The sequence below is a fragment of the Oryx dammah genome, unplaced genomic scaffold (genome assembly GCF_014754425.2).
Source record: "Oryx dammah isolate SB20612 unplaced genomic scaffold, SCBI_Odam_1.1 HiC_scaffold_6, whole genome shotgun sequence".
NCBI classification, from domain to species: domain Eukaryota; kingdom Metazoa; phylum Chordata; class Mammalia; order Artiodactyla; family Bovidae; genus Oryx; species Oryx dammah.
The window spans coordinates 1,998,179-2,009,075 of NW_024070190.1; the positions used below are offsets into that span (position 1 = coordinate 1,998,179).

The following is a 10,897-nucleotide window of genomic DNA, read 5'->3' on the forward strand; positions in this document are numbered from 1 at the left end:
GCTGATATTTTATAATAACTTTAAATGCAGAATAACCTATAAAAATAGTGAATCACTATGTCGTACACCTGAAAACTCAAATGATATTTTAAGTTAACTACACCTCAACTTAAAAAAAAAAATCACAAAATGAATCATAGTTCTATATGCAAACTATAAAACTAGAAGCAAAGGGGAAAATCTTTGTGCCCTTGAATTAGGCAAAGATATCTTTGATATGTAACTAACAGCATAATTAATAAATTGAACTTCATCAAAATTTGTGCTCTTTGAAGAACACCATTAAGAGAATGGAAAAACAAGTCACAGACCAGGAAAAAATATGGGTGAAGCAAATATATGATAAAAGACTTATATTCAAAATATATTTTTAAAAGTATCAAAATGTAATAATAACAAAACAAACACCAAAAAAAAAAAAATCGGCAAAAGATGTGAAGAAACACTTCAAATAAGAACATGAAAAAAATACTCAACACTGTTAGCCATTAGGGAAATGCAAATTCAAAACATGAGACACCACAATGGTTCATCTTAGATGGGCTGAAATTTAAAAGCCTGATGCTAGTGACAAGTGGAGGAGTTAGAACTTCCATACACTGCTGGTGATCATGCAAGATGGTTTCAGTTTCTTAACAAGTTGAATATAAGCCTATCATTTGATCCAGTCATTCCATTCCTAGATAGTTAACCAAGAGAAATGAAAGTATATGTCCATACAAAGACTTGTACACAAATGTTCAAAACAGCTGTACCCGAAACAGCCAAAAACTAGAAACAACTCAAATGTCCATTAACAAGGGAAAGGATAAACAAACTAATACAGCCATACAGTGGAACACCACTGGCGATAAAAAGGAATCAACTACTGATACAGACGTCAGTGGCTTTCGCCAATGGCTCAGTGAGTAAAGAATCCACCTGTAACAGGAGAGACAGATCGATCCCTGGTCAGGAAGGTCTGCTGGAAGAGGGAAGTGGCAACCCATTCCAGTATTCTTGCCTGAAAAATCGCATGGACAGAGGAGCCTGACAAGCTACAGTTCAAAGGGTCACAAAGAGATGGGAGTGACTGAGCTTTAATATGGATGAATCTCAATAATAGAAGTCCAACAATAAAATGAGTACAATGAAAGACTATGATTCCATTTATATAAACTCAAGACAATGTAAGATAATTTATAGTGACAGAAAGCACAGGAGTCAGTGGTTGCCTGGAATGGGGTGAGAGTAGGGGTAGGTGATACCAGGAAGAAATTATTAAAGGACACAAAGAGACTTTTGGTAGTGATGGGTATGTCTATCATTTTGAGTGTGGTGATGATTTCAGGTAGACATGTTCAAATTATCAAATGTTATACTTTACATATGTGTAGGGTATTATAAGTCAATACCCTACAATACCTCAATGAAGCTGTTTGAAAAATCAAACCAAATCCGATGTAGTTCGAGTAGTAGTGCTAAAGAGGCATTTACAAGTAAACTCCATTTTGGTCATTTGGACAAGTACAAAGATTTATTAACAACAAATTTGTATTTAAAAAAACAAAACTAAGAATACCCCAGGCTCCATCCCTACAAAAGTAGAACCTGGATTACTCTGAAAGTCTCATTCATCTTTCTATTTGCCTTGTGACTTTGAGACAAGAAGAGAGTATTAAAGATAGTTCATTCTATAGTACTGATCCCTACATAGTTTGACCTTTCCAGTTCCTACTCAAACATTTGATTCTATAATTTTATGGAACTACTAATAAACTTTTCAAACATCACTTCCAGAATGCTTACACTGCAGGACGCCAAACTAACTTCTGCAGTAAGAGTAGCCTACTGTCTTCTGCAAAATACAAGCAATTCATTTGAATTTGAATATTTATTTTTAAAGTTCTAGTTTGTATAATCTTTCTAAATTTTCTGTGCAGAATAATTTATTAAGTTTTCAAAAACTTAATACATAATTTTGAGTTCATTTAAACAAAGTCACAAAAATTATTAGGAAAACAAAGCCTGTCAGTAGACTAAATATGAAGTACAAACATGTGAGGGAGGGAATTAGAACTTTTTATTTCTTGAGAAATTGATGAATATTCCAATGATGCATGGATTCTTTAACATGTTACTGAATAAATGTTTTGTAGATATTTAGAAATACTGATTACCAAAAGGCAGTGTGCATTCAACAAATATTTTGAGTACCTACTGTGTGTCCAGGCACTGCAATGAATGAGCCGCACCCCCCCCCCCAGCAAATTCATAGGTTAAAATCCTAAACCCCAATATGGCAGTATTAGGAGTCAGGGCCTTTGGCAGCTAATCAGTTCATGAGGTGGAGCCCTCTTGAATGGGACTTATGCCCTTATGAGAGAACAAAAGTGAAGTCACTCAGTCGTATCTGACTCTTGCAACACCATGGACTGTAGCCTGCCATGCTCCTCTGTCCATGGGATTTTCCAGGCAAGAATACTGGAGTGGGTTGCCATTTCCTTCTCCGGAGGATCCTCCCTACCCAGGGATTGAACCCAGGGCTCCTGCACTGCAAGCAGACTCCTTACCGTCTGAGCCAGCCAGGGAAGCCCTATGAGGGAACAGAGTAGCTCTCTTTCTGCTTTGTGAAGATACAATAAGATACAGCCTGGAAGAGGGTCCTCCACACAATCCAATCAGGCTGGCATCCCGAGCTCAGACTTGAGGAATATACTTGTTATAAGTCACAGTCTACGGTCACTTGCTCTTTGTGACCCCACAAACTGTAGCCCACCAGGCTCCTCTGACCATGGGATTTTCCAGGCAAGCATACTGGAATGGGCTGCCCTTTCCTCCTCCAGGGGATCATCCCGACCCAAGGATCTAATCCGCATCTCCTTTACTGCAGGCAGATTCTCGGCCTCTGAGCCCCAGGGGAAGCCCTCAGTCTACAAGTACTTTATTACAATTGCCCAAACTGACATAGAGAGGCACAAAGCTGGGTGTCGAGAACAAGTAAGGTCAGATGAATTAATTCTGACGAGTGTTTCTGGGGAAAACTAAACGTATGGATTTTATAAGTTTATGAAAACTAAACTTGTGGTACACAGATTTCAGCAAGATAAATGCAGTAACATCAATATCATTATAGATAAAGCAGAAAATTCTGCCAAAGGCAGCCTGCAGCACAATAGAAGAGTCAAATCATAGCTACTTAATAGCTACGTGATCTTGAGCATAACACTTAACCTTTCTGGGCTTGGTCTGGAAAAAGAAATGGTTTGTCTGGATGATGAAAGATAAACTAAAAATCTACACATACAAAGATAAACTAAAAATACACACATATGGACACACATGCACACACATTCTTATTTTTTGGAGGACAAATCTGATTTAAATGCACATGCCCTTTAATTCAACAATTTGCAATTCCATGTTTAAGATTCTAAACTATAGAAATATTCACACTAATATATAAAGTCAATGCATAAGGTGTTTGCTAGTGTTATGAGTGTGAGTGAGTGTTAGTTGCTCAGTCGTGTCCGCTCTTTATGATCCCATGGACTGCAGCCCACCAGGCTTCTCTGTCCATAGAATTCTTCAGACAAGAATACTGGAGTGGGTAGTCATTCCCTTCTCCAGGCAATCTTCCCAATTCGGGGATCAAACCCAGGTCTCCTACACTGCAGGCAGATTCTTTACCTTCTGAACTCCAGGGATATAACGCTAAATAAAAGCAATTTAAAGTCCTTCAATAGGGGAAAGGTTTAGTAAACTGCAGAATGTCTACCAGAAAATAACAGAATGTCTATCTAAAAGGGATGAAGCAGATCCAGATGCGGCTGACACAGATAATATCTATACAACGGTGTTGCTGCTAAGTCGCTTCAGTCGTGTCCGACTCTGTGCGACCCCATAGACAGCAGCCCATCAGGCTCCCCCGTCTCTGGGATTCTCTAGGCAAGAATACTGGAGTGGGTTGCCATTTCCTTCTCCAATGCATGAAAGTGAAAAGTCAAAGTGAAGTCGCTCAGTCGTGTCCGACTCTTAGCGACCCCATGGACTGCAGCCTACCAGGCTCCTCCGTCCATGGGATTTTCCAAGAGTACTGGAGTGGGGTGCCATTGCCTTCTCCAATACAATGGTGTTAACAAACTACAAATACTTCTTTCAGGTTTTGTCTGTATAAGTCTTAGGAGCCAGATGGTCTGAGTTCACACATCTGCTCTGTCACTTTCTAACTCATCAATACAAATTCCTGAATCTCTATAAACTTCAGTTTTCTCATCTGTTAGGTGGGGACAGTTATAGAATCTACCTTAGAGTGTTATTGTACAAATTAACTAAGCAAAACGTGACAATCATTAAGTGTTCAATAAGTGTTAGGTATTATTTCCCATTATACAAAGTTTTGCTTTGTTGTTGGTGTTAATGGTTAAACCTATCAATCTTTTCCTGCAGGACTTCTCAATTTTCGCTTCCCTACCAGAAATAATTCTAGTATAAAATTTATTTCCTCAAATAGTCAATTCTTACAATATTAAAAAATCCATGCTCTTGACACTAATTTGAAATGCCACTTTAATCAAAGCAAAATTCCTACATATATGGAAGTCTATTTCTGGCCTCTAAATAAGAGGTTAGCAAACATTTTAGGTAAAGGGTCAAGCAGTAAATATCACAACCAGTCAACTCTGCCTCACAGCACAAAGGCAGCCATAGAAAATGAGTAAATGAATGGGAGAGGTGTGTTCTAAAGGATGCTGAAATTTAACTTCATATAATTTTCATGTTACAAACTATTCTTTTTTTCCCAAGCACTTAAAAATATAAAAGCCACTCTTAGGTCACAGATCATACGAAAGTAGATCAAGTCTGGTGGTCAGCCAGACTTGGCAACTCATGCTCTAAACCCTTACAAATTTTCACATTCTTAAAAATGTTTTATATTTATAAAATTCCACAAAACAATACACGTAATAAAAAGGTTAAACACAATATAAAGGCATATAGTGACACCTATCCTTCTAACCCAGAGACAGGGTTCCCTTCTCCAGTTTTTGTGTATTCTTCTAAATCCACTGACATTATTAAAATCTCAGCAGAAATAGTCTTATACGTGTATACATAACTTTCCACATATGAATTCATCTTCAGGATAAATCCCTGGAAATGGAACTTTCCAGGTGGGACAAATTTCAATAAAGCATTCATTTCAAACAGTAATTGGTCAGTTATCCATAGCTTCTCCCTTACTCAGGATAAACCTTCCAACATGCTTTATCTATTATCCACCTTCCCAATTAACTTTAAAATCATGTCAAATATTTGTTCCAGATTACAGACTTAAAAACTATATATGCTGGCTTATAATTTCTTCTTTTGCATTGCATTAAACTTCTTAGCTAGTTAGCAATGCCTTGGAGTAAAGAAATACATTTTACTGTTTTCTTTCATTACTGTTTCTTGAATTCCACATGTATTTTTCTTGGATTAAGTTTTCATTTGATATAGTTCACCTGAGACATTCCAAGTGGGTCTGGGTAAAAATGATTTTATTTTCCCACTACTTTGAATGAGAGTTTGGTAAGAAATAAGATTCTGAATTCAAAACATGTCCAGTGTGGTGGGGGGGTGGGGCGGAATGCTCAATGAGAGCTTTTCTGGGGGAGGAGCCATAAGGCAAGGCATATGCAATCTTAGCTCCCCACCCAGGGATGGAACCCTTGCCGCCTGCAGTGGAAGCCTGGAGTGGAAGCCTGGAGTCTTAACCAATGGACCACCAGGGAAGTTCTTTTCCAACACTCTGTTTTAATATTCAAGAACTGACTGTGTATTTTCAGGCCAGCTGGTATATATTCAGTAGGTATGTGACTGTGCTGACTGTGCTCAGCTGCTCAGTCATGTCTGACTCTTTGCAACCCCATGGACTGTAGCCCACCAGGCTCCTCTATCCATGGCTGTCCCAACAAGATTACTGGAGTGGGTTGCCATTTCCTCCTCCGGGGATCTTCCCCACCCAGGGATCATACACACATCTACTGCATATCCTGCACTGCAGGCAGATTCTTTACCACTGAGCCACCAGGGGAGCCATACCTTCCCAAATCTGGGCATATTAATATTTATATTAAAGTTTTCTTCTTCTTTTTCTTACATGAGCTCCATTGTTTCAGGTCCAGTCCTTTGTGTTTCGTTCAGTCAGGGGTATCTTTTATGTGCTACCATTTCCCACAAATGTTTAATGATCTTTGTGGTCTGTTTCCATTATAAATGTATCACTATCTCAGCACAGGTGGAAATCACTGTACTCCTGTAGTAAATTCACAATTGTAACTAACCTTATAATTCAATTTTACATTTATACCCAGAACTTTGTGCAGTATGAGAACAATGTTAAGTGTTTGACTTGCAATCCTATGACTCTTCAATCCATTTTTAGTCACCTTCTTTTGGTGTTTCATTTCCCCTAACAACCACTAACTTGAGTAACACAGTTCTTACTTAAGTGTTATACAACAAGTTTCAGGGACAAAACGGCACCAGCTCTTATCCAACAGACTTAACTAAATAATGACAGTTAAATAATGACAGTCATAGATGTGCAATCCAAGGAGTAAATAATATGGTAATAAATCACTTAAGTCTTGAAAATATTAATGGTTATGCTTTTTACCAATCTTTAATGTCACAAAAGTTAAGATAACAAATTGTATTTTTTAAAAAAGGAAGACTCCAGAACGGTTAAAAAGTAATTTTCCATCTACTTTATGATTTAGCCATTCCACAGCTCACACAGATGTTCACCAAGACATTTGTAAGAATGTTCATAGCAGTCTTCAAAATACACAATATAGAAAAACTGGAAACAAAAAAGATCAACCAACAGAGTAGTCATATAATCAAGCAATGGATTCTACACACAATAAAAAAGAACAAACTACTGATGCATGAAACATTATGGGTGAAACTCATAAGCAGTATGCAGAGTATACTGTATGACTCCATTAATATAAAACCCCAACTAAACAAAAACTAATAGATGACAGAAATCTGAATTCTGACGGGGGGGGGGGGGGGGGGAGGGGAGGGGGGGGGCGGGCACAGGGGTATAACTGACTTAGAAGCAGCAGGGGGAAACTCCTGGAATGATGGAAACGTTCCATAGGTATATAATATGACGTGGCTGGTGGCTGCAAAACTTAATAAATACATAAAAGTTCACTGAGCTGTACAACTAAGATTCATGCACTTTATGACTTCATATATATTTTATACCTCAATCAAAAAGTTAAGAAAAAATGTAATTTCCAAACTGATGGACTAAAACTGTGTTTATGTAAAAATTCTCTGAGCACAAATACTGGATATCCAAAATCCTTTATACATTCTTTAAATCATAAGACAATTTAAAACAAACAGTATCAGAATAATAATACAAAACCAACGTTAACATTCTCAGTCGTAAGATACTTGGCAGTCCTACTTCCACATTTGAAGTACTATTTTAATACAACATTAATTCCAGCAAAAATGAAGGCCCAGCTCCTGAGAACCATCAGTGATAGTTAAATATTCAGACATCACATATAAATCTGAAAAGCAGGCTGAAGGATAAAAGCTTAAGATTTACAATCAAATTTTCATTCTGCCAATAACATCATCATCAACAAAAGCCTCACTATGGCGTTTACAAATTATTCCTCTGCAAGTTGCTCTGGAATAGTATAATTTTCAAGATGAAGTCTGAAAATGCAAGAGGTTTCCCGTCCCTTGGTCTCCTCGGCCCCACTAATTGCTTCACAAATGTGCGTCTTTCAAAGGCGCCTAGCGTCTGGGAGAAAGCGAGGCTGCCGCCAGAGAATCCTAATTTAACGCAATAAAGAGGTAACAGCTGACTACAAAGTTTATCCACTGAGGGGAGCAGAGACAGTGGTGTATTGGTTTTTTTAAAAAGTGATAAAAATAAAACACGCAAACCAACGGTCTCTGGCAGCACGGTTCATAAAAAGAACTCAAACCGCTCCGAAAAACCGCAGCTTCTCCTGACACGGAGCCGACTCCGGAGGGCTTGTCCGTGCGGCGACCCCACGCGGACAGGACCCCCCGGAGAGCTCGTCCGTGAGGTGACCCGACCAGGACCGAGACCCACAGTCCGGGACCCGCGCCCCCGCGCTCTGGCAGCTGCAGGCCGGTGAGCCAGGAGGGCTGGGTACTCACCGCGTTCACCCATCTGCTCACGGCGGCCGCTGCCCAGCCGCCAGCTCCCCAGCCGCGGGCACTACTGGGCGGCGCCCGGCTCTCTGAGGCCGCCACCGCCTCACCTCCCACCCTCGGGGCGCGCCGCCGCGCCGCCAACCTCCACTTCCGGCGCGCGTGAGGAAATGGGGCCGCCGCAGCGGAGCGATCTCGCCACGCCCACGCCCGCCCCGGCCCCGCCCCCGCCCCATCTGCGCCCAGAGCTTGGCGCAGAAAGCGCAATAGCATCCAGTACTGATTATAATCCATGATATGTTACACATATGCCGGTGTGCGTGACCGCGTGTGTGGAGCTCAAAAAACGATTTGTGGAGGCTGGGAGAGTGCGGGAGGCAGGAAACTGCTTTTGCCCGAGCAAGCGTCTACAAGGACGGGAGTACCACCAGCTTGGGCCGGACGGCTGGCTTTGCAAAAGGGAGGGACTCAGCAGAGGATGGCAGCGCTGATTGTGCCCAGGAATCCTGACTTGGGAGACCGAGGGGGCGATAAGTGCCTATGTGGGAAGTGAGCTGAGGACTGACAGGTCGTCAGAGGTGTCTGAGCATCCTCAGGAGTGCTGGGCTGCGTGTTTAGCCCCAGCGAGGAAGCCCTGGCTGCCAGTCACTCCATTTCTTTGGCCCTAATTTCCTTGTATGTGAAAGGAAGGGATTGGGGTAGATTTTATGGAAAATGACTTAGAGATCTGACATTGCTTGACATCAGTGCGTGCGGGGGGAGAAAAGCCCTCCCTGACATTCCTGCCGCTCAATTGCTGTTTCAGAGACATCCCCAAGGCACTTTGTCAGGCCCCAAGCTGAGCAGTAGAGGAGATACCGGGCGTCTGCCTTTGTCTGGGCAGGACATAACTGTGCTAAGAGGGCTTAGGTCTCTTATCTGGGCTCTGCTTTCCCCATTTGGTTACCTTGGCAGCCTTCGTGGACTTAGCCTCTTCAAGCCCCAGTTTTCTCAACTATGTTATGGGGACAATAACACAGCATGTACTTCCTAAGATTGTTGTGAGGATTAAACGAAATTTTGTATCTGAAGTGTTTGGCACTGTGCCTAGCAGGTATGTGGTAGGCAGAGCTCATGGCTATCATGAAGTGCATTAGTTAGAAGTCTGGGGTGACTGGGTGGGGCGGGGTGCCTCCTGTAGGAGTGGTAGTGTTCTGTGCGTTAGTAGCTCAGTCGTGTCCAACTTTTTGCGACCCCATGGATTGGGGCCCACCAGGTTCCTCTGTCCATGGGGTTCTCCAGGTAAGAATACTGGAGTGGGTTGCCATTCCCTTCTCCAGGGGATCTTCCCAACCCAGGGATCGAACCCAGGTCTCCCATATTGCAGGCAGACTCTTTGCCACTAGGGAAGGTCACAGTAGGTGGTGTTCTGAGGGATTTCCTAATGACCACTGTCTTTTCTGGATGATGGTTGTTGGGATGTCTTTAAGCCAGATGTTCTCCTTGGATATGTCCTGTGGAAAATCCCATGGGTAAGAGAGTCTGGAAGTCTACTTCTAAGCCAGGCTTGTAGAATATCCAGTCTCTACCCAACTTCAAGGTCTCATTCTGCTCTCATATCATTTCTGAACAAATGAAAACACTTACAGTTCTGACACCCTTTCCCCCTCAGCCTGACTCAAGGGTAAAGAATTCATCTAGTTATAGACTCCATGGGTCTCTAAGCTTCTGAAAATAAGGGTCATGTCTTTTGTCTCCCAGGACTTTGCACATCTCTCTCTGTTAAGTCACTTCAGTCGTGTCTGACTCTGTGCGACCCCATGGACTGCAGCCCACCAGGCTCCCCCGTCCCTGGGATTCTCCAGGCAAGAACACTGGAGTGGGTTGCCATTTCCTTCTCCAATGCATGAAAGTGAAAAGTGAAAGTGAAGTGACTCAGTTGTGTCCAACTCTTTGCGACCCCATGGACTGCAGCCTACCAGGCTCCTCCATCCATTGGATTTTCCAGGCAAGAGTACTGGAGTGGAGTGCCATTGCCTTCTCCGAAATCATACACTAAATGTACGTAATTTGAATTTAGAGAGAAGATAATGCATAATTCAAATTCTATGGTAGATAATGGGTGATATACTGGGGCTTATAAAATAAGTGGTTCCCTTGGGGAAAATACTAAAGCGCAGCTATGGTATGGTTAGTATCAGAAGGATGTAGTTTAAAGAACCCTAAAATCTCCCACCAATCTCTGAGGATTTTCTTTTAAACTATAAAGCTTTCCTCAGCCTGCTTCTGCATGTGTGTGTGCGTGCTCAGTCATGTCCAATTCTGCGATTCCACAGACTATAGCCTGCTAGTTCCTCTAACCATGGGATTACCTCAGCAAGAATACTACAGTGGGTTGCTGTTTTCTCCTCCAAGGGATCTTCCTGACCCAGGGGTCGAACCTGCAAATCCAGCATTGGCAGGTGGAGGCTTTACCACTGAGCCATCTGGGAAACCCAGCCTGCCTTTGAGTCTCTGCCAAAAGTAAGTGATGGGTCTGACCCCCTTTCTGAATAGCCTTTGCCTGTTTCATTGGGGCAGTCTTCACATGTATCATTTTCCTGGTGGCCCCACCAAGATATGGCCTGCATCATAGTCTGCTTGTTGCCTCAGACTGCAGCCTTCAAGCAGATGTGGTACATGTGGCCTCCTTGTACCTTGCAGTTCTTCATTTGGGGTCTTACCTCTGCTCTGTTTA

General features: G+C 42.0%; 1 protein-coding gene across 5 annotated transcripts in view; it reads right to left on the reverse strand.

Moving 5' to 3' along the window:
• LOC120865386 (chondroitin sulfate N-acetylgalactosaminyltransferase 2) overlaps positions 1-8,304 on the reverse strand; it is a 58,654-nt gene extending 50,350 nt beyond the window's left edge. For all 5 annotated transcript variants that reach the window (XR_005721384.1, XR_005721383.1, XR_005721382.1 and 2 more), the window contains exon 1: positions 8,188-8,304. The gene's annotated coding sequence lies outside the window, so the exon portion shown is untranslated. The remainder of the gene's footprint in view (positions 1-8,187) is intronic.
• Between the last annotated feature and the right edge of the window lie 2,593 nt (positions 8,305-10,897).